The following is a 25,087-nucleotide window of genomic DNA, read 5'->3' as shown; positions in this document are numbered from 1 at the left end:
CAGGTGTTTGTATGGAAAATAATATAATAATTAATAAATACTAATACGAGAATGAACTCTGTGTTTTCTGTATTCACAACTGTAAACCTACTTTTGCCCACCCCAGTTTGTCAGCATTCTTCCCTTTCCCCATGTGATAGAGGAGACACCAGAAGCAGGTCATTTATCCAAGGTCAGACAGAGAATGGCGGGGCTTCTCCCTGCCACCCAGGTCTCGTCTCCACTGCCCAACCCTCTCCCTTCCCAAGCTGTTCAAATAGGTTTCAAAGGCCATTCCCATTTGCAACATGCCAGCCCCTTCCCGAACACAGGCAAGGTCACAGAGAACAAAAAACATCTTGTCGGCTATTTTCTCTCTTCCCTTCCCAACAATAGCTTTATTAGTTTCCCTGGGGATGGCGAGCCCTGCACCAGCTTCTCACAGGCTCCCTGTCCCTGCTCACATGCCCCGGGGGCCCCAGAGTTCAGCACTGCCCAGTGGCATGAGCGGCCTCACATCCGGTGAGAAGGGGCAGATCAATTTTTGAAACCAGAGATCCCCACCCAGATAAGGGCCCTATTCATCTCTCCCAAGAAATCAAAATCAGTGGGGGTGGCCCAGTGCCCAGGCTGGGCGTTCTCCTGGGGGGTTGGAGGCAGAACAGAATGAGCCCAGATCAGCACTGTGTCAACCTCGTCTTCACGCCCGGGGATGGGGGAGCTGGGACCTGAGGGGTGGGGGCCACTTTCCAATGAAGGAGGCAATTCCCTCTACATTCGTGACGTTCTGGAGATTTAAATCCCGGCTCAGTGATAGAGAAGGCAAGGCCTGGAAGAGCAAATCGAGGACCAAAGGAGTCTGGGAAGATATCAAGGAGGAGCTGGACCTCTGTGCCATGCCCGGAGGCTCTGCCTAATCTAGTTCTTGCCGACCTCTCTGTTTCATCAGGTGTTTCTCCCCATCCCCATCCCAACCTCTGCCTACCAGCTATGCTCCAAACCCCGGGGCCTTTCAGTTCTTTACTGCATGGGCCACACTCCCCCCTGCCACAGGGCCTTTGCACATGCTGCTGCCGTTCTCTGAAAGGCTCTTGCTGACACTCTTCTAGGCGAGTCCCTTCTCATAATGAGGTCTCAGTGGAGATGCTCTGTCCCCAGAGAGTTCCGCCCTGGCCACTGGTCTAAAGGAGGTACTTTACTACTCGAAACCCAGATGTCGGTTACTAACTGGTCATGGCCAGCGGAGTGAGAGGATGTCCAAGGCCTGGCACACAGCAGCATGGCAATCCATACCGGTTCCCCCGCCCTCACATCTATGATCTCAGGGACTTGGTAACCAGTGTGGGCAGGGGGACGTCAAAGGCCGACGGAGAAGACTCAGCCACTCCTTGGACGTGGGCAGGGGAGGGACGAGGGGAAGGAAGCCTGATGCCCAGGACGTGAGCAGGAAGAGTGATGCCCCTTTGACAGAAATGGGGCAGCCTGGAGACGGGCTTTGTGATTGGCATGTAGAGAAGATTCATTCAAAAGGGAGGACAGAGGCATCCTGACAGCTGCTTGATAAGCCTTAACCTTGGTATGCAGCATCTGACCATCTCCTTGGAATTTAAGGATTGCACATAACGGCGCTCCTGTCTGAGGGAGGGGGAGAGACAAGACAACCTTTGGCAACCCTTTCCGATCCGTTAATGTTATGACAAACCTACAAAACGCCACCTACATGCCTGAAGCATGTACCATAAAGAGAAAACGATGTCGAGACACAGTTCCTCACCACAGCCTACAGGGCTCTGTGGGATCTGGTCCCTGCCTACTTCCCCAGCCCCATCTTACCTGTGGTCCCCACCCGCCTTACCAGCTTTCTCTCTGACCCTGACATTAGCCTGGCTCCTGCTGGCCACAGGGACTTTGGACGAGCTGTTCCCATCACCTGGAATGCTGCCCCTGCTCCTCCTATCCTTGCTTCAGGTTGCAGCTCCAATGTCACTTCCCCAAGGAGCTGGCTCTCACCTCCCTGCCTGCGTAGGTCATGCCCGCTCACCTCTTTCTCCTTCTGAGCACATCTGGCGTTTTTAAACTTATTTGTGCGATTGCTGGACAAATGTCTGACCTCCTCACAAGACTGTGGAGGCTGTGGGTCTGTGACCCTTGTTCATCATGAACCCTCAGGCCTCTCCTGCATGACAGACCTCCCTCTGAACTTGGCTTCCAGGTGGTCCTGCAGGCACCTCCAACTCAACATTTCCAAGTGATCTCATGAACTCCCATCGAAAATGCTTTTTCCTCCTCTTACGTCCTGACATCAGTCAATGGTCCCACCACGCACCCAGGTGCCCAAGACAGAGATCCCACCTGCCTTCTGCATTCGTGAGTTTGCCCTGCACCCAGCTCTGGGACCCAGGGGGCCCAGGACACAGATGAGGTCTGTGGGTTCAGCCCGGTGTAACGCTCTCTGCCCTTCGAATCCCACCTCTGAACCCTCTGTATCACCTCCTCCTACGTTTAGTGTTTCTTGGAAAAATACTGGCAGCACATTTAGAAAAATCCAACTAAACCTGCCCTACTGAAATACAAACATCCTTTTCTCTTACATTTCCTGTTTCCCTGAGAAACGGAATGGTCAAAAATAAACCGATAGCACGGCAATATTTGTCTGCAAATATGCTTTTCTTGTTCTCGCCCGTGTGATGTTTATGGCACAGATGGGTTCAGGAGGCCAGTCCGTCTCCCCCGGGACCCTCCTGGGTGCCCCTCACATCCTCAGCGACACGGTGCCACCGGGGGTGGGGGGTCTGAATGACTCAAAGTGCCGAAGCCCACCCTGAATCCCATGGTTGTAAGAACCAGGTCTCCATTGCAAGGTTCTTCCATTCCTACTCTTGTCCCCGCTCCATTTCTAGACGGTGAAGAAGTCCCCTATACAAGTCAGACGATCCCATTATGGGAACTTATGTTCCTCTTCTTAGTGAAAATAGCTAAATAACAATAGCAATACTTCAGTACCACTTTCGTTTTTTCGCTTTAATTTATGTTCACACATGTAATCTCCTAAGGTTAAAGTGAATGGAAAAATTTGGTTAAAGTTACTCTTGTTGGCCGAAGCCGGTTTGGCTCAGTGGATAGAGAGTCGGCCTGCGGACTGAAGGGTCCCGGGTTCGATTCCGGTCAAGGGCATGTACCTGGGTTGCGGGCACATCCCCAGTGGGGAGTGTGCAGGAGGCGGCTGGTCGATGTTTCTCTCTCATCGATGTTTCTGACTCTCTATCTCTCTCCCTTCCTCTCTGTAAAAAATCAATAAAATATATTTAAAAAAAAAATAAAGTTACTCTTGTTGGCGTTGCATAGAAACGATACCGCTTCACTGGGGCTCTAAGCAAAGGGAGCGATTTCCTCTGGTTCAGAGAAACTCCATTTGTGGAATGCCCTGGAATGAGGAGGGAGAGGGAATGGAGGCCTTGAAGCCAGAGGAATTCAAATACTGTTGGTGTCATTTCCTCCTGGGTGCCCTCGGGCATGTGTCCTAACCTTTGGGGGTCTCCGTTGCTTTATCTGTAAATGGGAATAGAGGTTATCATGAAGCTTGTATGTCAAACATATGCTCTGAATGTGGATCCAGCCAGAAATGCTCTGGGGTGATTTGAACTAATATTCATGTAAAATTATTCCCCCAAAAGCCAAATTACCACCTGATACCTTTCTGGACACTGTTTTGTCTTTTAAAGCTTCCCATTTTGTACCATGCATTGTCAAAACTGCTTTGAAATTATTTAAACATTTATCATTAAATGGATACAACGGATTGATCTGATTTTTCTTAAATATGCTGAAACTCTACCTGATTTTTATCTTGTAAATTTTGCATAACCAGCAGCTTTATTGAGACACAATTCACATACCCAAAAACTCACCCTCTGTAAAGTGTACGATTCAGTGTTTGTAGTATATTCCCAGAGTTGCGCAACTATTACCACTATGATCTCATTTCAGAACATTTTCATCACCGCATACCTATTGCCGGTCATTCCCCATTCATCCCTCCAGTCCCTGGCAGCCAGTGGTCTACTATCTGTCTCTATAGATTTGCCTGTGCTGGAAAGTTCATGTAAATAAAATCATACAACATGTGACATGTCATGGTTGGTTCTTTCAGTTGGCATGTGTCCTCAAGGTTCATCCATGTTGTGGATGTATCTGTACTTCATTCCTTTATATTGCCCAGTACCATTCTCTCGTATGGATGGTGCCTTTTATTTTATTATTTATTTATTTATTAAAATATATTTTTATTGATTTTAGAGAAAAGGAGAGGGTGAGAGAGAGATTGAAACAACAATGAGAGAGAATCATTGATCGGCTGCCTCCCACACCCCCACCACTGGGGACTGAGTCCGCAAACCAGGCATGGCCCCTTGGCCAGAATCGAACCTGGGTCCCTTCAGTCCATAGGCCGATGCTTTATCCGCTGAACCAAACCAGCGAAGGCATGCCTGACTTTTAAATACATTTTGGAACGGCCCTGAATATGTATTTCCAGTGATTGCAAACTACAAAGGCAAATGAATGTCTTAGCAACTTTGAGTGAAGAAGGATAAGGCTTTGGCAATGCCAGGGGTCAGAAGTACTGACGGTGTCCAGCGGGGCATCCCGTGACCATAATCCTCGGGAGGGAGGAGGGCTTGTCCTGGCAAACCAACACCAGCTCGCAGGTGCTTGCGTTCTGTGTGTCAAACCTTGTCGGCCTCATTCCCCACTGCTTTCAGCCCTTACCAGCGGGGCCCTGAGCCAGACCCTTAGTCCCTGATGGGAGCAAGGAAGATCTCTGCTTCTGGCATATTCTCACAAGTTGATAACGCAAAGGGCTGATAAGAATGTTTAGGAGCCAAAAGCACCAATAAACATGGTAGTGGGCACCCATGAGCAGAGTGAGAGAGAAAATTTCCTCTCGTCCCCACTTTCCCTTACAAAACCATTGCCCCCTCCTCCTGGAAATGACCTTCATGTCCCCAGTGTCATGGTGAGGGGTGAGCAGGAGCCTGGGCGGCCCTGCAGGAGCTGGTCCGAAGCCTCCACTGCAGAGTCTGAGGCTCAGGACCAGCAGGGAGATTTCCACCGTCTCTCACACGGGAAAACTACCAAGACCCCAGCAGACACTGGGGCCTAGTGTCAAAGGACGAGACATGTCCCTGGGTGTAGGGGCTCCTTTAACGAAGGAGTCATGCCGGCCACGGATGACAGAGGCCAGCGATTATTCAGTGTCTGTAGGTGGCGGCCCATAGCAGCTGAACATACGCATCTCATTTAATCCTCACGAAAGCCCTGTGACAGCGCTAGTGGTTCTCAACCTGTGGGTCGCGACCCCTTTGGAGGTCGAATGACCCTTTCACAGGGGTCTCCTAAGACCATCCTGCATATCAGATATTTACATTATGATTCATAACAGTAGCAACATTACGGTTATGAAGTAGCAACGAAAATTATTTTATGGTTGGGTCACAACATGAGGAACTGTATTTAAAGGGCCAGAAGGTTGAGAACCACTGCGCTAGCAGGAGCCCTCATTCACCAGCGAGAAAAACAGGACAGAATTAAGTATCTTGTCCAGGCTAGTGGAAGCCAGAGTCATGCTTTAGGACCAGACTGCCTTTCACACCAGCCCCGGGGCACACGGAGAGGACCCAGGCCCTACCCTCAAGGAGCGACAGGCTGTCGGGAGCAGCAGATGTACAAACAAATGACTTTAACTCAACAATGTAAACATTCAAGAGAAGGATGAAGAAAACGCTGCAGAAGCAAAGAAGATGAGTGGCCATCTGTGGGGGAGGAAGGTGGTTGGAAAAGGTGTCATGGAGAAGAGGACATTTGCATTGGGTTTTGACGGTCAAGTTGGAGTTTGCCAAGTAGAGGGAAGAGTGATCCAGGCAGAAGTATCCACAAGGGAAAAGGCACAAAGGTGTGAAAGTTCCTGGAGGACTCAGGAAACATCAGGGAAAAGCACAAGGGTAGAAGGACGGGGGGGTCTGGGGGGGGGGCGATCTTGGGCGAGCGAGACTGGCCAGGGTTTCACATTCAACAAGGACCTCAATTTGGATTCTTTCATACTCTCACCACACAATCATTGTAGTGTGTGTGTGTGTGTGTGTGTGTGTGTGTGTGTGTGTGTGTTGAAAACACTGTTTTGTTCAATGCACAAATTCAAACTAGACCACAAAACTGGTTAACTTGTTTTGGAACTTTCAAAAACAAATCTGGAGCCTCAAAAACTGGGCTGTCCTCATCTTTCATGAATACATACCGAAGTATTTTCAGATGAAAGGACATACTGTCCTGGATTTGCTCTAAAGTAATCCAGTGTGGGGTGGGTTTTCAGAGGTGACAAGATTGGTGATGGGTATATTAAGGGTCATCATTTTACTCCCTCCACTTTTGCGTATGTTTGGACATTTCCATAATCAACTAGTTTTTTTTAGAGAGCTCCCCCCTTACTCTGAGGGGTTCTGGGGAGCCCCAGGATGTTCCTCATGGTGAGAGAGAAGGATGAATGATGGAGAAAGAGGGAATTATGGGGCCGAGAAAGTAGATGGGAGCCAAATTGTAAAACGTCTCGTAAACTATTCTGAGAGGTCTGGAATGAACCCCACTAATGATGGGGAGCCCAGTGCAGAAGTTTTAGTAGGAGCATAACACCACTAGATCCACATTTGGGAAAGAACGCTTCTAGCTGGTGTGTGTATGTGTGTGTGTGTGTGTGTGTGTGTAGGGTGCTGGGGTCAGGGGAGGGCCTAGCCCAAGGCCTGCAGAGACGAGCTGTTTCTCCTTGACACTGTCCCGAGGCTGTGCCCCCAGGAGGACCCAGGCTGAGACAGTGGCCCCAGGTAGAAAGGAAGGATGGGTCTGAGCAAGACCTCTTTTATCTCTGTCTTCCTAGCACCGCACTCTGTCGTGGTGACTTATCGCAGAAAGGTATGACTTACTGCAACATAATGAGAATTACTTACTGGTGGTCTCTCTGATGGCTGGGTGTAGCCAGACTATGCCTATCTACCTCCCTTCTTGGCCCCAGAGCTGGCACGGTGCCTGGCAAGGGTCCCCTGTTGAGTGAATGGATAAATGTAAAGCACAGGGCTGTCTCTGGCCACTACACCAAAAGGGACACGCAGCATCGACTGGGGACCAGCTCCGCGTCGAGCGGTGCCTGCTGCGCTTCCATTTTCAGTTCCTCGCTTATCCCGCCCAGGCACCCTGCAAGGTAGGTGTCCTTGTGGCCATTCTGCAGATGGAAAAACTGAGGCTCAGAGAGATTAAGAAGCACCCCCCTCCCCCAATTCACCCAGCATGACACACGACGCACAGTAGCCCCTCAATCAGTGCCCGTGGGGTGGACTGAACTGATGTGAAATCACAGGACACCACTCCCACTGCCTGAAGGGGAGTAGAAAACAATTTCCTCTCCGCACAGAGCTTCCAAAACGGCCGCGGTTTCTCCGCGGAGAGGGGATGGCGAAAAACAAACCGGGCGCATGGTTTGTCCATTAACATGTCAGCCCTCGAAACGTCCGTCTCCATTTCGCTCTTGGCTCCCTGGTGAGGGGCTCCCTCCATTTCAGATGGCTGGTGTGTTTTCCCTTCTAAAAAAAGCCTCTCGATGCTTTTGAATTAGGCAAATGAGCACGGGCAACGTTCGCTTTTTTCCTCTTTCATTTGAAAAGCGTGTGGCGTGCCAAGGGGCCGCTGGACGGAATGTCCAGAGGCTCCATAATAGAACGACAGAGGCGGCCAAGCTCCTAAGTCACTAACCAGACCAGACCGTCTCAGCCCTTGGGACTTAGAGACCCCTGGCCCAGCACCATGAGGAAAGTGGGAACTCTATAAAACCTCAGGGAGTCAGTCCAATGCCAAAGCCTCCTTCTGAACATGTTTACTCAGGCGCCTAAGTGAAGGGTGCGGAGAACAGAAGGGTCTTACATGCAGGTGTCTACCGACCACCTCCTCTCCACCGATGCCCTCTCTCCAGAATCCGTGACCAGCGGCATCCATAGCGCCGGGCTCCTGTTAGAGATGCTAAATCTCGGGCCCCACGCCAGGCCCCCTGCTCGGGTTCTGCAGATGCTCAGGAGATTCGCTGGCAGGTTCAAGTTTGGGGAACACGGGTCTCCTTACCCACATGATCTTGGCTACGTCGCTTGGCCTCTTGGCTTTAGTTGATTCTTTTGTACCACGAAAGGCATTCGCTTAAATGGCTTCTAGACCTGAAGCCCTGTAATGTTTAAGGCCTGCTTGATCAATACCAGCCTTTGACCCCAAAATGTCCATGGGAGCTCCCCCCATGTTCCAAAGCCTCAGGTTCCGCATTGGTCAGGTATCAATGAGCAGGTGCTCGGGTAGGGTCCCTGGGCCGAGCTGTGCTAGGGGATGTGGAAGTGAGGGTGACCAGCATCCTGGAGGTTCCAGGGCAGCCCCATCTGAAAATACGGGGTCACGTCCCCCACCCTTGAATCCCACATTCGGCTTGTGCTCCGACTCATGCTGACCGACTGCATTGATGGCCCCAGTGAATGGCCTCCCTGCATCCATGTCTTTTCCAGGTCCTTCCAACAAGAGGTGGAGTTTGTTTTGCCACCTTGAACCTGAGATGGCCTGGTGACATGCTGGCCAGGACACCACAGCAGAAGTGATGTCGGGGTTCTGAGCCTAGTGCCCTGGGCATAGCATGAGAGTGGCAGGGGAGTGGCTTTGCTGCAACACCCACGCTTGAGGGTGGGTGATGCTGAGGCAGGGTAGCAGCACCGGCCCGAGAGGCAGGCAAGGCTGGGTCCTCGCTACCTTGCTACCTTCGTCGTTTGCTTAATTCTCTTTTTTTATGGACCGCTTCACGAATTAAATGCGTGTCATCCTTGCGCAGGGGCGATGCTAATCTTCTCTGTATCGTTCCAATTTTAGTATATGTGCTGCCGAAGACAGCACTGCTGCCTCTTTCTTAGGGCAGGAATGAACCGGAAACTCATTCACACTAGGGTGAAAAGGACTTTCTCCAGGTTTAACCCCTGTTAGGCATTCTTAAAAGGGGATCAGTGGCTTTGCTAAAAGATGACCTCTAACTGAAAAAGAAATCGCAGCCCGAGGGTTAGCAGGGCAGCCTGGGTTTTGTGGCTGCGGTTCCCACATGGCTGTGTGGTGGTGCCGGCACAGGGCACCTGGCTGGGAGGGCGTGAAGGGGACTTGGTCCAGCCCATCTTCACTTGCTGAGCCTGCTTCTGGGGTGGCTGCTTTTCAGCTGGAAGGGAGCAGTCCCTTTCCTAACTCACTCCAGGTCTCCACACACGTTCCTCCCTACTCCAGAGAGAAGGACAGAGGAGCAGTGGGGATGGCCAAGAGGGACACACAGCATCCACTGGGGACCAGCTCCATGCTGAGCACTGCCTGCTGCACTTGCCCTTTTATGTCCTGGTGTATCCTGCCTGGTAACTCTACAAGTTAGATATCATTATGGCCATTTTACAGATAGGAAAACGGAAGCTCAGAGAGACTAAGAAGCACCCCCAAGTTCACGCAGCTAAGAAGTAGAGGAGAAGGCATCCTGACTCAGTTCTGTGTGCCCATCCTGATGCCCAGGGGAGACTTGCCAGGGTTGAGAGTGGGGACCGGTAAATACGAGTCCTGGACTCAGATTCAACTGCGCCTGCTTGCCCTTGGCATCTCATTCTCTCCTGGACAGAAAGGATGGAGTGAGCTGTGTAAGCACAGGCTGGGGAGTGGGGGGGCTCCGAATTTCCACAAAATGCCCTGTTTACTTATCATTGCACAGCTGGGCTGGATTAGTTCAGCTTCATAAATAGCTTTCGAAAACCCGCGGCTGGAAAAGTCCGATTTGCCCTGGAGAATGCACAGAGGCCCCACCCACACCCACCAGCGCCTCTGCCATGTGCCCGAGCCTGACCTCTCCAGTTTGTGGCCCATCTCTGCGTCCTTCTTTGAGCCTCAATAAAAAAACAAACAAAAAAACTCTTAGCATTATCCCCACCCCCTCCCCACCTTTGTCCAGCTCTAGAAAGGCCAGATGGGAAGAAGCAGCCAAGAAGAGGAAACGCCTTTTAGGCGGAGCTGCCTGGACTTCCTTTAGCTTCCCGCCTCATTTCCACGAGCCCTGGATCTTGAGGACATGAGGGGCTGGACTTGGGGCCATGGGTGAAGCCCAGGCGCCTTCATTCCTGAGGGGCAGCCGAGAGGGGCCCCGGGGTGGCCTCAGAGGGCAGCCGGAATGTGTTTTCTCAGTCACACTTCGGTTAACATTCCAGAGAGTCACCACCTGGAGGGACTCACAGATCACAAAGGCTCTGCCCCGGGTGCAAGGGGGCTGCGGACCTCCAGAACCCGCACGCAAAAATGTCCCCTCGCTTGTGCATGGTTGCGTGACTTTCTTTTGTTTCTAAGAGGGGGCTGAGATGCCCCCCACCTAAAAGTTAAGAACCTTGGACACTTGTAATTGATCTTGTATGTTTGTAGAAGGGGAAACGGAGGCCCAGAGAGGAAAGTCTCATGATCAAGGTCACCCCAGTGACCAACTTCAGATTAGAGTCCCCAGAAGCATTGCTTAGGAGCATGTGTGTGTGCTTGAGGGAGGTGGAGGTGGGAGGAACTTGCTCTTCCTGAACATATTTCCTCAAAGTGGGGCCTTTTCAACAGGGTGTAACCACAAAAGGTTGACCAGATAGCTGTCCTGATGAAGATTAGAGGCGCTAGCAGAAGTGTGAAGGCAAGATTGTGAGCCATGGAGAAGGTAGGTAGTCAAAGGTTGATAACCATTTGCCGGGTGCCTTCTTGCCCTCCCACCTGCCCTGACATCTCCCCTGGGCCCACTCCCCACAATTCCTGCCCTCCAGCACTTCCAGGGACCTGTCAAAGGGTAGATCCTTTTGATCATACAGCACAGATCTGCACCAACCAATGGCAGCCCCCAACATGCCCAGCTAGGCCCAGCTGGCATACCTGGATGTGCCCCTGGACCCCTGGAAGCCAGGAGTGCTGCATCCCAATTCATTGCTTTTTCCTCCTTGCCACTCATTCAGCCCATATGTATGGAGTTCTCAGCTCCATACCAGAGGCCAGGGTACAGCAATGAACAAGGTTTCTGCCTTTGTGGAGCTCACTCAAATTGAGAAAACTGGGGACGCCTCTATAATAATAAGAGGGAACGCGGGTCCAGGGTGGGGTGGCCGCACTCTGTTGGTGCCCTCTCCTTCGCCAGGAGCGGGTTCAGATGGGAGGAGATGACAGTAACGCTCACTGGTGTCAGATGCGACGCCCTCCATCTCACAGGGCCCCGAGGTTTCCCAACCCAAGGACACTGCGGAGTCCCCGCTCGTAACAAATGATGCTCGTGAGCACGCGGCCCTTCCTTCTATGAGGCAATCCTCCGAGGCCTTTGCCAAGACAAAGTGTTTGGCCTTCTGCCTTGAAAGTTGATCTCTTCCGAGTCTGATGATTGCTTTTCTGAAACACAGGGACAATGACATCATCGCCCCTTCCCTGGCGTGGGGAGCGGATGGTCAGCATGAAGTCAGGGTTTGGCACCGTGCCTGCTCTTTGCCAATGCCCAGGGAGGTCTGGGGTGGGGGCCTGGAATGAAGCAAGCTTGTGAGGGAGGGGCGTCTCCAGAGGCTGGGGGCGGGGTTCACTTTCCAATCTGTTGCCAGCGTCTGGGTCTGCCCTGCTGTACCCATGGAGGCAGCATTCCGATGGGGGCTGAGCTGATATTCAGTAACTACGCACCTGCCTGGCCATGCCACTTGTTAAAATATTTTTTAAAAATATGTTTTTATCGATTTTCTTTAGAGAAAGAGGAAGGGAGAGGGATAGAGGGATAGAAACATGGATGAGAGAGAAACATCATCGATCGGCTGCCTCCTGCATGCACCCTCCTGGGGATCAAGCCTGCAATCTGGGCATGTGCCCTGACCAGGAACTAAACCAGCGACCTCTTGGTTCATGGGTTGATGCTCAACCACTGAGCCACACCAGCCAGGCCTGTTGTTAAAATATTGACATGCTTGCATTCCCATTGGATACCATTTGCTGGGGTACCTTCCTACCACCCCACCTGCCCTGCCATCTCCCCTGGGCCCACCATTCCTGCCCTCCAGCCCCTCTGGGGAGTGTCCGGCAGTCCTCCGATGGTCAACGCCTGTGTGATGCCACAGAGAAAGTGTGGCTCCTCCTCCTCACGAAAGGATGGGAACGCTTTGGCTGGTCTCTGTGTGGCGTGGCACCCGCAGGAAGGCACTGCCAGGTGAGGGAGGGCCAGGCCTGCCTCTTAGGCTCCTGGGCCTGGGCCCTGCCTGTAGGACCCAGGGTCAACATCTCCTCTGCCGCAGGTGGGAAGGCACCTGGGGGTGTTCCAGTCCAGCCACTCTCTGTACCTAGGAGACCTGGCAGCTCACAAAGGGGGAGTCATTTGTTCCAGCCAGCGAGTGACCATGCGAGCCCTCTGACTGCGTTTAGGCCGCGATCCTCAAGGAAATCTCTCCCGTCCCCACGGGGGCCTGACTTTGGGGTGCAAGGTCATGATGCGGACGCGATCTCTTTCTTCCAGCTAGAGCACAGCTTTCCCAAGAACAAAAAGCAAGTCAGTGCCACGCAATGGGAAGTCTGGGCCAGGGCGGCCAGCCTGAGTGCTCGAGGGCTCAGTGCCTGACGGATGCCAGGGGGGAGGAGGTGGTATCGCCGCCATGATACCCAAGGCGAGCCAAGGCCCTGGCTTGAAAGACCAGGAAGACATTCCAGACATTCTCCCACGGGCTCCCTTTGCACCCATGGCCAGTTTAGCGGAACACCCAACCTGTTCTCTGGTGTGAGTGGACTTCTGCTTCAGCCCCAGCAGGGAGTTGGTCGCATCGCGTGACGGAGGAACCTGGCGTGTACCTACGCGGAGGTTTCCGCTCGTCAGCCTGCGGGCCGAATGTGGCCTGCAGTTCCATGTCATCGGCCTGCTCAGAGTCTGTGACTTTTTAAAAAATGGAATAAGTTGCCAACAATAATGAAGTGGGAGATTTTATATAAACACTTGGATACTGGGCTTTTCTTGAGTAATTATTGGGGCTCTGGCTACCTGTGTGTTTCTGCAGGCAGAGCTGGCTCCTTTTATTATTATTATTTTTAATCCTCATCCGAGGTTATGTTCATTGATTTCAGAGAGAGAGGAGGGGAAGGAGAGAGAGAGAGAGAGAGAGAGAGAGAGAGAGAGAGAGAGAGAGAGAGAGAAGAGAGAGAGAGAGAGAGAGAGAGAGATTGTCTTCTATACGTGCCCCAGCCAGGGACTGAACCTGCAAGCTAGGTATGTGCCCTGACCTGATCAGGACCCCACAATTTTTGGTGCACAGAATGATGCTCCAACCAGCTGAGCCCCCGGTCGGGTGGGCCAGCTCCTTTCAGATGGGGCATGGATTCCTATTTGCCACCACCCACCCCATCTCCCCGGCTGGCTTTGGTCATTTGCTGGATTTGCCCTCTGTGCTTCGAGTCTTGCTCCATGGCACTGCCTTGCTTTTGGTTTCCTGGGAAAGCTGTGCTCTGGGTGGAATCAACAGACCACTTCAGCATCCATGATCTCTGTCCCCATGTTCAGGGGCAGTTGTGGTTGGCTATCTGGTTGCGATTTCTGAGGTTCCTTCCGTCCCCTGCCCACCTCCTTCCCTAGCAGTGCCAGGCTCCCCAGCTCCCGACATGCCACCCCTGGGTGCTGCAGACCACTGCCTGTGCAGACATTGCTGACCACCTGTGAACAGCACGGGGGTCCAAGTGCCGGGAAGACACACTTCCTGACTTTTAGTTTGAAGGATCTTAGTCATGCTGTGCGGAACAGACAAAGACACCGATGACACTGTAAAGGCCAGATATGCTGCTTTGCATGAAAGGTTTCGAAAGACCGATCCCGTGTGCTGGGAAAGGGTGGAGGATCAGGAAAGGAGGGTGAAGGAGGAAGTGCTTGAGATGAGCCTGGAAAGATGACCAGGATCTCAGGGCTGGGAATTGGTGGGGGTGAAGGGAGGAAAGAGGGTGCCAGGCAGACAGAGGGAACGGCGGGAGCAGAGGCCGGGCGAGGTAGAGGGTGTGTGCAGAGGGTACATATGCAGCCGAGTGTGGCCAGTGCGCAGAGGCAGGACGGGTGGCAGGGGGAGGGGAGTGAGGTGGGAGCGAAGGTGGGAAAGATAGTGGACCCATGCCTGGGAGGGGGGCTGTGATTGCCGAGGTGGGGGCTGGGATTAGCCGAAGGCTGAGAACCTCTTCCAAGTGCAGACAAGGGTGAGGAGTACCAGGAACAGCAGGTGTTTCAGGGAAGGCCTGTGTCCAGAGGTAGGAGGGGAGTGGACACTGGGCATGCTCCTATCATGGGACGAAGGGGGAAGTAGAGAACATGGAGGAAGCAGCAGCTGTTCTGAGAGTCGGGGTTCCCATCTGGAAGAGGCGGTGCAGGTATCCAGTCCCAACCCTCTGTTGCCCCGCAGGACGCTGGGCCTGGGTGGCCCCTGGGGGACATGCATCCCGGGTGCCAAGCTGAGCCCTTGGATCTTCCTCGGTGTCTGGCACATAACAGGCATCCAGGAAAGGTGTGCCGAGGTGATGACAACGCCGGTCCCTCCCTAGAACTAACTTGGTAAACTTGGTAAGATGCAAGGAGGGCCCCGCACGCCTGCTCGGCTGGTGATGCATTCCAGGGGAAGGCGGCATCCTCCCCTCCTACCACTGCCAGGGGCCCCTGCTCTTTGAAGGGAGCCCTACACGATGCACTTATGTCCCCAGCGGGGGCTCTCAGTTCCAAAGTAGGGGCGACACTGGCTCAGGAGTTGGGTGCAGTGAGCTGCGCGGCTCCCCCTTCCTGCCCGCCCTCCGCCCAGCCGTGCTAGGGGCATGGGCGGTGGTAACCGCGGGCTGGTGGCTTCCTGCGGCTGTGGCAGGGCTGGGCATCGGAGCTGGCACGGTCACACTCGTCGCAGCTCTCCGAGCGTTGGGAACACAGGAAGGGCTGCGTTTTTAAGTTCCCTTTGTTTTCAAGGAGGGTCCGGAGCCCACGGGGAGGAGAAAAACAAAACCAGGAAAACAGATGACTTGCCTTGCAAAGACAGTGTGTGCATTGGCTGTGGCTTCTGGAAGGTCTAATGCACCCCTGTCCCTGCCCACACGTGTACATCCACACATCCACACACATGTTCACCCACACATCCACACGTGTACACCCACGCATCCACACGTGTACACCCACGCATCCACATGTGCACACCCACACATCCACACATGTGCACACTCACACATCCACATGTGCACAGCCATACATCCACACACATGTACACCCACACATCCACACGCGCACACCCATACATGCACACCCACACATCCACACACATGTTCACCCACACATCCACACACGTGCACACTCACACATCCACATGTGCACAGCCATACATCCACACACAAGTATACCCACACATCCACACACATGTACACCCACACATCTACATGTGCACAGCCACACATCTACACACGTGTTCACCCACACACCCACATGTGCACATCCACGCATCCACATGTGCACACCCACACATCCACACGTGCACACCCACATATCCACACATGCACACCCACACATCCACACGTGCACACCCACGCATCCACACCTGCACACCCATACATGCACACCCACACATCCACACACGTGCACACTCACACATCCACATGTGCACAGCCACACATCCACACACATGTACACCCACACATCTACATGTGCACAGCCACACATCCACACCCATGAACACCCATGCATCCACACGTGCACACCCACACATCCACACACGCGCACACCCACACATCCACACACACTCACACCCTGTACTTATACCTTTCCCAAGCACACAGAGGCACAGACACACCCAGAAGCTGAGATTATGTCCACATAGACACCACCCATACCTAACAGTGGGGCATCCGCACATGCAGACGGCACATGAAACACACATTTTAGAAACAAGGAGATTCCTGAGTACAGAGACACACACCAGATATTCAGATTCATGGACACACACACAGACATGCTGGGGAGCTCTGGGATAGGCATTCTCATAGAAAGACTCACAGACTGAACACACACACACACACACACACACACACGCACACACACTCATGCCCTCATCGCTGCTCCTCACCCTCGGCTCCACCTGCACAAATACAGAGTATTTTTACAAGGCACCAGGGAGCCAGCTGGCCCTGGGGAGCCTGTGGTCTTTCACGGGGACCCACAGCTCTCATCGCTGCACACCCCTCAGCTGCTGCCCACCTGCCTTGGCCCTCAACCCCCTGGAGCCAGAGAGCCGGCAAGATGACGTCTCCAAGGCTCCAGGATGCTGAGGGCAACAAGTCCTTTTGCCTTTTCCCTTTTGGTGTTTATGCTTCTAGAATGTCCCACATGTGCACACCCACGCAGTGCCCCCGTTTAATTGATAAGTTTGAATTTCTCTCTCACACAATAAACTCTTTACAATTAAGGAGCGATGAGGGGAGAGAGGCAGGGCGCGGCCGAGGAGGCCTGTGGGCTCCCCCGGAGTTCTGTACGTTCCCAAAAGGGGCTGGATTGAGAGGCTGGCAGAGATGTGGGGTGCGGCGGGGCCTGCACAATCCCTCCAGCCACAGATCGAGGAAGGAAGATGAACAGCCGCCCAATCTCAGCTCCCGGCTGGGAGGGGCCCGAGCTCTCCTGGAACCGGTGCTGTTACTGGGAGTGCTTCCTTTGGGGTGTGTCCAACTTTCCTGATGGAAACGGAAAAGTGGGGGCCTTTTCCTGGAGGAAGAGGCTCCTCTCCCCCTGAGGCGAGGCCCAGGAGAGCTGTGAACAGACAGAGGTCCAGGAGAGTGACCTCTAGGTCTCAGAGAGGCGACGAGAGAGCCCAGCTGACATCTGGGCGACATCTGTACAGGCCTTTGCACACCCCACAGCTCTACGTCATGCAAAGAACCCTTTGCCACCCCCTTATGATAGATACAAACACCGTCGTGGAAGTGTTTGTGTTGAGCGGTTGGTAATTCTGAGCTTAACTATGAGAGAGGCTGGAAAGGCAGGGCCTCCTGGGTGAGGCTCAGGCAGCAGCACAAGACCGGGATGTGGCCGAGGGAGTTGGCTCATTTCTTCTGTGAGAAGCCGACCTCCCCCTGGTGACCAGGCCCCAAACAGCTCCCCCTTCTCTCACTATCTCTCCTGTCATCCGCAGGCTTACTCGGACACTTTCTAAATGTTCTTCTTTCTCTTTTGCCAGGGCCCCACCCTGGGAGTCTGTTGCAATCATCCTTGTACAGGTCCCGAGTGTGAGTATCTCTTAGCATGTTCTCCTTCAAAGCTCCTCCAACCAAATCTCGATGGAGCCTGGACCAGGGTGGGGAGGCCCCGGTGGGGTGGCTAAGGGCACGTGTCTGCAGAGGGGGCCTGGCTACTGGGGCTGGGATGAGGGCAAGGAGGGTGAGGCCCTGGCCTCAGTCACAAACATTAAGGGGATTCCTCAAATTCAGTATTTCAAATGAATATGGCAGTGCAAAATATTTTTAAACATAAAAATCACATACATGTACATAAATCTATGATGGACAAAATACTGACATTTTACATAAAGGCAGGATATGACCCTGCACTTGCATGGGCCTGACTCACTTGTCCCACTGTAACCCTGACCCTGACCCTAACCTAACCCCAACCCTAACCCAACCCTAACCCTAACCCTGACCCTGACCCTGATCTTGACCCTGACCCTAACCCTAACCCTAACCCAACCCTAACCCTAACCCTGACCCTGACTTTGACCCTGATCCTAACCTAACCCTAACCCTAACCCAATCCTAACCCTGACCCTGACCCTGACTTTGACCCTGACCCTAACCTAACTCTAATCCTAAGCCCAACCCTAACCCAACCCTAACCCTGACCCTGACCTAACTCCAACCCTAACCCTAACCCTAACCCTGACCCTGACCCTGACCCTGATCCTAACCTAACTCCAACCCTAACCCTAACCCTAACCCTACCCTAACCCAACCCTAACCCCACCTGAGTCCTGGCCCTTCGTGGATTTGAGTCTTGGCTTTGCCTCTTGTGAGCTTGGCATGCTTATCTTTTTAAATAAGTGGATGTATAGTTTACATACAGTAAAAGATACATGTCTGAAGAGTACAGTGACATACCATTTACACAAGCATACAGCTGCATGACCACCTCTGCGTCAAGACGCAGGGCATTTCCAACAGAACGTTCCCTCTCAGGACACCCTTTCTTGCTTAAAACCCGTCACTGGGATTTCACTGCTGGGATGAAGATCAGACCCCTTGGTCCCGGCTCCTGCCGGGGCTGCAGGTGTGTCCCCTACCTCTGCGTGGGAAGTCAGACACAGGTGTGTTTCACCCAAAACTCCAGCCTGTCTAACACACCCACTGCTGAGCCTTGCGATGCCAAACCTGACCCTGAATTCAACAGCAAGCCTGATGCCAGCCCGAACGCCAACCCATGCTGGAGGGACGTTTTAAGATGCCTTCAAAGAGCAGATGCTGTTTGACGCGTCATTTTTTGCACCTATTTTGAAATCCTCAGCTCTTTGGGCCCTTAGGCCAGCTGAGCACACCTTCTGCCCCGCTCTGCCTAAGGCTTACGGATGGACCCTGAAGTTCCTTCAGGGGCAAGGAGAAGAGAATCAACATCCACCCGAAGTTAAATAACTCACAGAGCCTGAGCGCAGGGGGCCCTTTAGAAAGCACCAGTGCAGCCCTGGCTTCCGGGGACGGGCAGTCGTAGGGGTGCTGCATCTTCCCTGAGAGCTCAGTAGTCATTATGCTCCTTTTTAAAAAATAATGTGTTTATGTTTTTCAGAGAGAGGGAGAGAGAGAGAGAAACATCAATGATGAGAGAGAATCATCGACCGGCTGCCTCCTGCACGCCCCCCACTGGGGATCGAGCCCACAGCCCAGGCATGTGCCCTGACGGGGAATTGAACTGTGACCTCTTAATTCGTGGGTTGACACTCAACCACTGAGCCACACCGGCCACGCAATTATACTTCTTTATTTTTAATATATATTTTATTGATTTTTTACAGAGAGGAAGCGAGAGGGACAGAGAGCTAGAAACATCGATGAGAGAGATACATCGATCAGCTGCCTCCTGCACACCCCCTACTGGGGATGTGCCCGCAACAAAGGCACATGCCCTTGACCGGAATCCAACCTGGGACCTTTCAGTCCGCAGGCCGACGCTCTATCCACTGAGCCAAACCCGTTAGGGCCAATTATACTTCTTATGAAACAACTCCTATGTGCCAGGCATTCAAGGGCTTTATATTCATGATCTCATTTGATCTTCCCACCCAGGCGAGGAGGTGGGCACTGCAAAGATTTCCGTTTTATAGATGAAGACACGGGGGCCCAGAAGGAACAACCGACTCGCCCAAGGCCATCCAGCCGCAGTGGTGATGGAGGATGTGAACCAGGGCGAGTCGGGCTCCAGCATCTCCACTCCAAAGCCTGTTTTGCCCAAGCCAGAGCCCTTTTAATGTCACCAAAGGCAGGAAATGAACAGTCTATGGGGTGAGGAATTTGCTTTTGGCTCTTATGTTGACTTCCTACAAAAACAAGTCAGATAGCGAAGGGCCAGGAGCTCGGTGACCGCTCCTGTTGGTTCACCCGGCGCCAGAGAGACGCTGCGTATTGGCAGATGGGGTCTGTCCCGGGCAGATAAAGGTGTTACAGCAACTCTTGGACCAGCGGCTTGGTTGCATAACGCAGGGGTGTTGGCATATGTGGGTGAGCGTGCTGCTCCCATATCGCCAGGCACACGGCGGCGCCCTGGCTGCTCCAGCGCTGATTGCTGGGACGTGGCAGGAGGAGAGGGTGGTTTATCTCTCCGACAGTGGAGAAGGCAACCGGCAGCTTGAGTAGGGGGCTCTGCTCCCGCTGGTCCGTGCGCCCGGCGGAGGGGGGCACTGGCCTGGAGTGGGGGCACTGGCCTGGCATTTGGAACCCCAGATCTGACATTTTGTAACTGTGTGACCTCGGGCCAATGACGCCCTCTTTCAGGGCCTCTGGGTCTCTTCCATAATGAGACTGTGGTTGTGAGTGTGCAGTTTTGGTAAGTTCTAAATTCGTGGGAACTGGCATTAACAGTGTGATCTTGAGCAAGACACCCGCCCTTTGGGGCCCTGGGTTATTGTCTTTTAAATCTGGGAACTATTGGGATGGCCAGATGATCTCTGAAGTTCCTTCCTGCTCTGAGAGCTCATGGCTGTGAATCTGTAGCCCTGTGCTCGGGGTTTGGGCAGGAAGGTCCCGGCTGGGGCAGAAGCCTGCTGGGCATTCAACAGCTAGAGGGCAAACAACCTCCTTAACCTTCTCCTTCCTACTTATTTCTCAGCTTGGCTCAGGGGTTGACTCTACAACGGGTAGAGAAATGAACCCCAGAGCCTGGGCAATCCCTGCTTCATGGTGTTTTCCTAATCTCATTTCCGTTTAGGTAATGCACACAGGGTTTGCAACGCCCAGGGACTGCCATGATGTCTTCAGCACTCCCATTATGGGGCAGTCGTGGAGAGTCACACAAAGCCTGTCATTTGGCCAGCACTTGACAGTTGGTATACAGTGGTCAAGGGCGTTGGCTGTGAAACCGTCAAGTTCTATCCTAGCTCATTCCCATAGAGGTGCAAGATTTTAGGCAAATTACTTCCACTTTGTACCTCAGTCTCCTCATCTGTCAAAAGGGAGAAATAATAGTACTTTGCCCCATAGGGCTGTTGGCCAGGATGAACTGATTGGACATCATGTAAAGCAATAGGGGTTCCACTAGGGGGCCTCAGGGCCAGTGTTGGGGTGGGGGAGGGCTCCAGCCCCCAGCCCCTCACAGGCTCCACAAATACACTTCTACGTGTCTGAGCCCATGGACTCAGCTTTGATTTAGAGAACAGAGTCAGAAGATGTGCTATGGATGAGCATTGGGCTTCACACCAAGAGGCCCTGGTGTGCCCTGCAGCTCATAGCTGGGTGCACCTGGGCGTGGGCCCACCTCTCTGTCTGCTGGCAGCAATGTGGGGTGATCATGCCGGCCTCTCTGACTGCTGCAGGGATTGAACGTGGCTCCACGGCATCACCCGATATGAGAACAGCCTAAATAAGTTCTGCACAAATGTCACTAAGTGGTAATTAAATTACAGACAGTCAGGCGGGGCTGGCCTCCTGCTGGCTCTCTGTCTCAGGAGAGGGGCTTGCTGCAGACCAGAGGTTCTGACGCTGGTGCAGTTCTGGGTGCCTCGGAGCAGGCTAAGGGGTGTGTCTTCTGGACCCCCTCCTAGAGAGTCTGATTTAGAGGGTCTGTAGGCCCAGGAATTGCGTATTACACAGGTGCCCTGAACCCAGCCATTCCGCCCCTTATTATCTGCCCCAAAGCAATGAAAACATATGACCATGCCAAAAGTTGTCCTTGAGTATTTATAGCAGCATTATTCATATTAGCCAAAAGGTGCAAATAGCTTAATGCCCATGAACTGACGCACGCATGAACAAAATGTGGCATATTCACACAAAGGAATATTATTCAACCCTAAAAAGGAGGAGGAGGAAGGGGAGGAAGGGAAAGAAGAGGAAGAGTAGAAAGAAGAGAGGGAGGAGCAGGAAGAGAGGGAGGAGGAAGAAGAGGGGAAAAGGAGTAAGAGGAGTAAGAGGCGGTGGCGGAGGAGGAGGAGGAGGAGGAGGAGGAGGAGGAGGAGGAGGAGGAGGAAGAGGAGGAGGAAGGCCTGCCACCAGTCCCTGAAGCTATAACTGAGAATAAAGGTCTCCTCCTGCGGGCCAGGTGGCAGCTGTCCTGTCAGGGGAGCGTCGGGGCCTGGGGGTGCCTCCTCAGCAGGCTCCGGCTCCATCAATGGCTCCCACATGAGTCCTTTGCAGCCGAAACTAGCAGGGGGCTCGCCGGGCCTGCAGAGGCACCTCACGCTCACGGACACATGCACAGGAAGCAGGAACCGCTGGGCAGATTATTTTTGTTTTCCCCTCACCGCCACCGCCTGGGCAATCAGTGACATTCCTTTCCCTCCTAAACAAACACGCTGGGCCTGGAGCTGCCAGGAAGTGAAGAAATCGCCTTTGGAATAGCTCAGCGGCCTCTCCCACCTCTGGCCCTCCCTCCCCCCAGGACTGGGGAGGCCGCCTGGGCCTCCCAATGTGGAAGTCTTGAGGACTTTCTCCTCTTTTTCTGGCTGTTCCCAGAAATCGGGGAGAAGCTGGGTCTGGTGTCTGCAGCTACTGAGCCTCTGTACCCCGAGTCTCCATCATCCCCAACCCCGGCTCCAATCCTGACAGTCACTTCAGATGTCCTGGAGTGAGGTGGCCAGGTGGCCAGTGGCCGAGATGGTGAGAGGTCGAGAAGCTCGGGGCAGGTCTCTGAGGGGTGAGGGTGAGGGTGGAGGACGGATGGGGGCATGGAGACAGGTGTTTTGACAGTGACATTCTTTCCTTCAGATAATTTTCTTACGAAACTACGAAGGGAAGTTCCAGGGGCCAGCATCCTTCCTAAAACCGAAGAACAGTGAAGGGAGTGCTAAGGGCCCAGGAGAGGCAGGGAAGTACCTCCTTATACCTTGAACTTGGCTGCTCTGTTTGCCCTAAAACTAACATGGGCTTTCATGTGTGTGAGGCTGGGTGAGGTTGCTGACAATTTCAACTGGTCATTTTTTTCAACCTGGTTTGCCCCCTCTCTCTTGAGGCTCTCCTCCACGGGAGCCCCTGGACTGTTCTGGGGTTGCTGCTGCCTCAGGACAGGGAGGTGACCGGAGAGAGCAAAGAGAAGAGAAGAGGAGAGGAAACACCTCCTGGCTTTTGAGTTTTAGAAGCCAGAGTCTTTAAGAAAACCAAAGACTCTGGGCCTGGCGGGCCAATAGGTCCGGGAGGAATAGGGTGATTGAGAGCAAGGGCTCACCTCTGAGATGAGGCAAGGACTTCCCCTGCCGGGGAGAGGGGAGATGAGGAGGGAAAACCTTAGCAGTGGATGTTTTCTGGGGGAAGAGAGATGGGGAACTGAACCCTGATTCTGGAGCATGAGGCCAGGGGTGGGTGGCAAACCCCAAGGAGGTTGGGGACCCTGAGGTGCAGAGCGGACTTGTGCACTGTTTCCTGGCAGAACTCTATCGCTGGGGAGGCGGCCAGGATCCAGGGAGGAAATGGCGGATGAACCGTTTGGGTAGATGGAGCCGCCAACAGGGCTTTCTGCCCTAATGAGGTCTGAGAACAGCAGAGAGAGAGAGAGTCCTGGGCAACCAGGAGGGACCCAGACCCAGCGGGTAAACTGAAAGGGACCACGGGGATGGAATGAATTGAATTCAACCTGTGTGGACTGTTAACTGGGGACCACAGGGCCATGGGCATCTCCGTGGATGCCAGGTGGATGCTGCCATTGACAGTGACTGTTCCCTTCCGACACCTCGGGACTAACGGAAGCCCCCAAACTTTGGCACAGCCTTAGGAGAAGGGGAGGGAACCCCAACTTGGCTGGGTTTTGCCCACACTGGTGCTTGAAATAGAAAATCAGTTGAACCCTACAAAAAATCCAGTTCTGTTTCTTGTATCTGAGTCCTCCTGGGACGGCGGTGGCCTGAGATGCCTACACACATGCTTGCTTGGTGTTGGCAGTTTTAATGAAGATTGACGTCTGAGTTTTAAACATTTCTTGAGCACTTCTCCGCACTAGATCTTTCTGGGAAAGTAGATGAATAAAGACAGAGCAGAATGTCTTATAAGAGGTGCTCCAGGAGGGTTGCAAAGGCAGCGTCACAGAAGCAGAAAGACCTTGAGAAGGTCTCCTCGTGCCCTTGAAACTCTGCGTGTGGCTTGCTCAGGTCTGAGGGAAGGGCTGCCTTTGTGAGCAGAGTCTGAGAAGCAAAGAGATGGTGGGGAGAATGGGGCCTCTCCCTTCGTGGCTCCATTTCTTAGGAGGCGTGCTAAGGATGGACATTTCAGGCAGAGCACTTGGTGTCAGACAGTAAGAAGTCATCAGGATGAAAGACAAGGGCTGACTCCCCTGAGGCCCCCACCTTGCATGGCTGGGGACCTTGGCCTTGAATCAGACCTGGTCGGCATATCCCTGCGACTGTCAGAGGCTTGGGCTGGGCTGGCCACTTGTTTTGCCTGTTTAGGTTTTCTCTCTCCCACTTATTCTCTACGTCACGAGAAAACTGGCCATTGCCCTTGGAAGACGCCATCAAAAACGCCCCTCCTCAAGCCAAAGACTAAATCCAAGGGGGTCCACAGGGGAGGGACTGAAGGACCTCCAAGAAGGCCAGTTGGTGGTCTCTTCCTCTAAGGCTGCAGGCATACGAGGCTGGGCTGGAGTTCCTGGTGGCCCCTGCTCTGATTCTGGGGGATGCTTCGATATGGCATCAAGTTGACCGAAGCACATGGTGAGAGGGTTATTCCATTTTCAAGTAATTTCTGAGCCTCCAGATCCCATTAAGGAGAGTCTGAGCTTGGGGTGTGTCAACACATCCCAACATCTGGATCAAATGCTGAGGTGCTATCCAGCAGTTCCGGGCCATTTATACATGAGCATGAGTGTTCCATTCTCTCCTGACAGGGAGTTTCAATGACTAGGATGTGAAGCCATGCGGAGGAGGGCTGGAAATTAGGGGACATACCGTGGGACCACTTATTGTAGCAGATGGCATCATTCCCAATTCTTCACCCCTCTCTGTATCAGGATCTTATGCCAGGTGACTTTGTAGTTTTTTTCACTAGAGGATGAGCATACTTCTCCTGTCCTTAAATTCTGGACTTAGGTCATGTGACTTACTTTGGCCAGCAAGATGCTAGCGGACATGGTACAGACAGTGGCTTAAAATGTGTTCATGCTCTTGGATGTGCCCCTCTTGTCCTGTACTTGCCATGCTGAGAACATGCCCCGAGGGCTTGCTGGTCTATTTACGTGGAGCCAAGCCCAGGTAGGCCCAGCCGATTCCCAGCAAGATTAATGGTTATTTTTTTTAAAACATATTTTTATTGATTTCAGAGAAGAAGGGAGAGGGAGAGAGAGATAGGAACATCAACGATGAGAGAGAAT

At 53.0% G+C, this 25,087-nt stretch overlaps 1 protein-coding gene and 1 non-coding gene across 2 annotated transcripts in view; both read right to left on the bottom strand.

Moving 5' to 3' along the window:
* SYN3 (synapsin III) overlaps positions 1–25,087 on the bottom strand; it is a 387,944-nt gene that overhangs the window by 62,623 nt on the left and 300,234 nt on the right.
* Positions 8,831–8,940, bottom strand: LOC132228897 (U6 spliceosomal RNA). The gene has a single exon (XR_009451506.1). It is a non-coding gene; the product is annotated as a U6 spliceosomal RNA (small nuclear RNA).

Source organism: Myotis daubentonii, chromosome 2 (assembly GCF_963259705.1).
Source record: "Myotis daubentonii chromosome 2, mMyoDau2.1, whole genome shotgun sequence".
Lineage (NCBI taxonomy): Eukaryota > Metazoa > Chordata > Mammalia > Chiroptera > Vespertilionidae > Myotis > Myotis daubentonii.
This window is presented reverse-complemented; position numbering and strand designations above follow the sequence as displayed.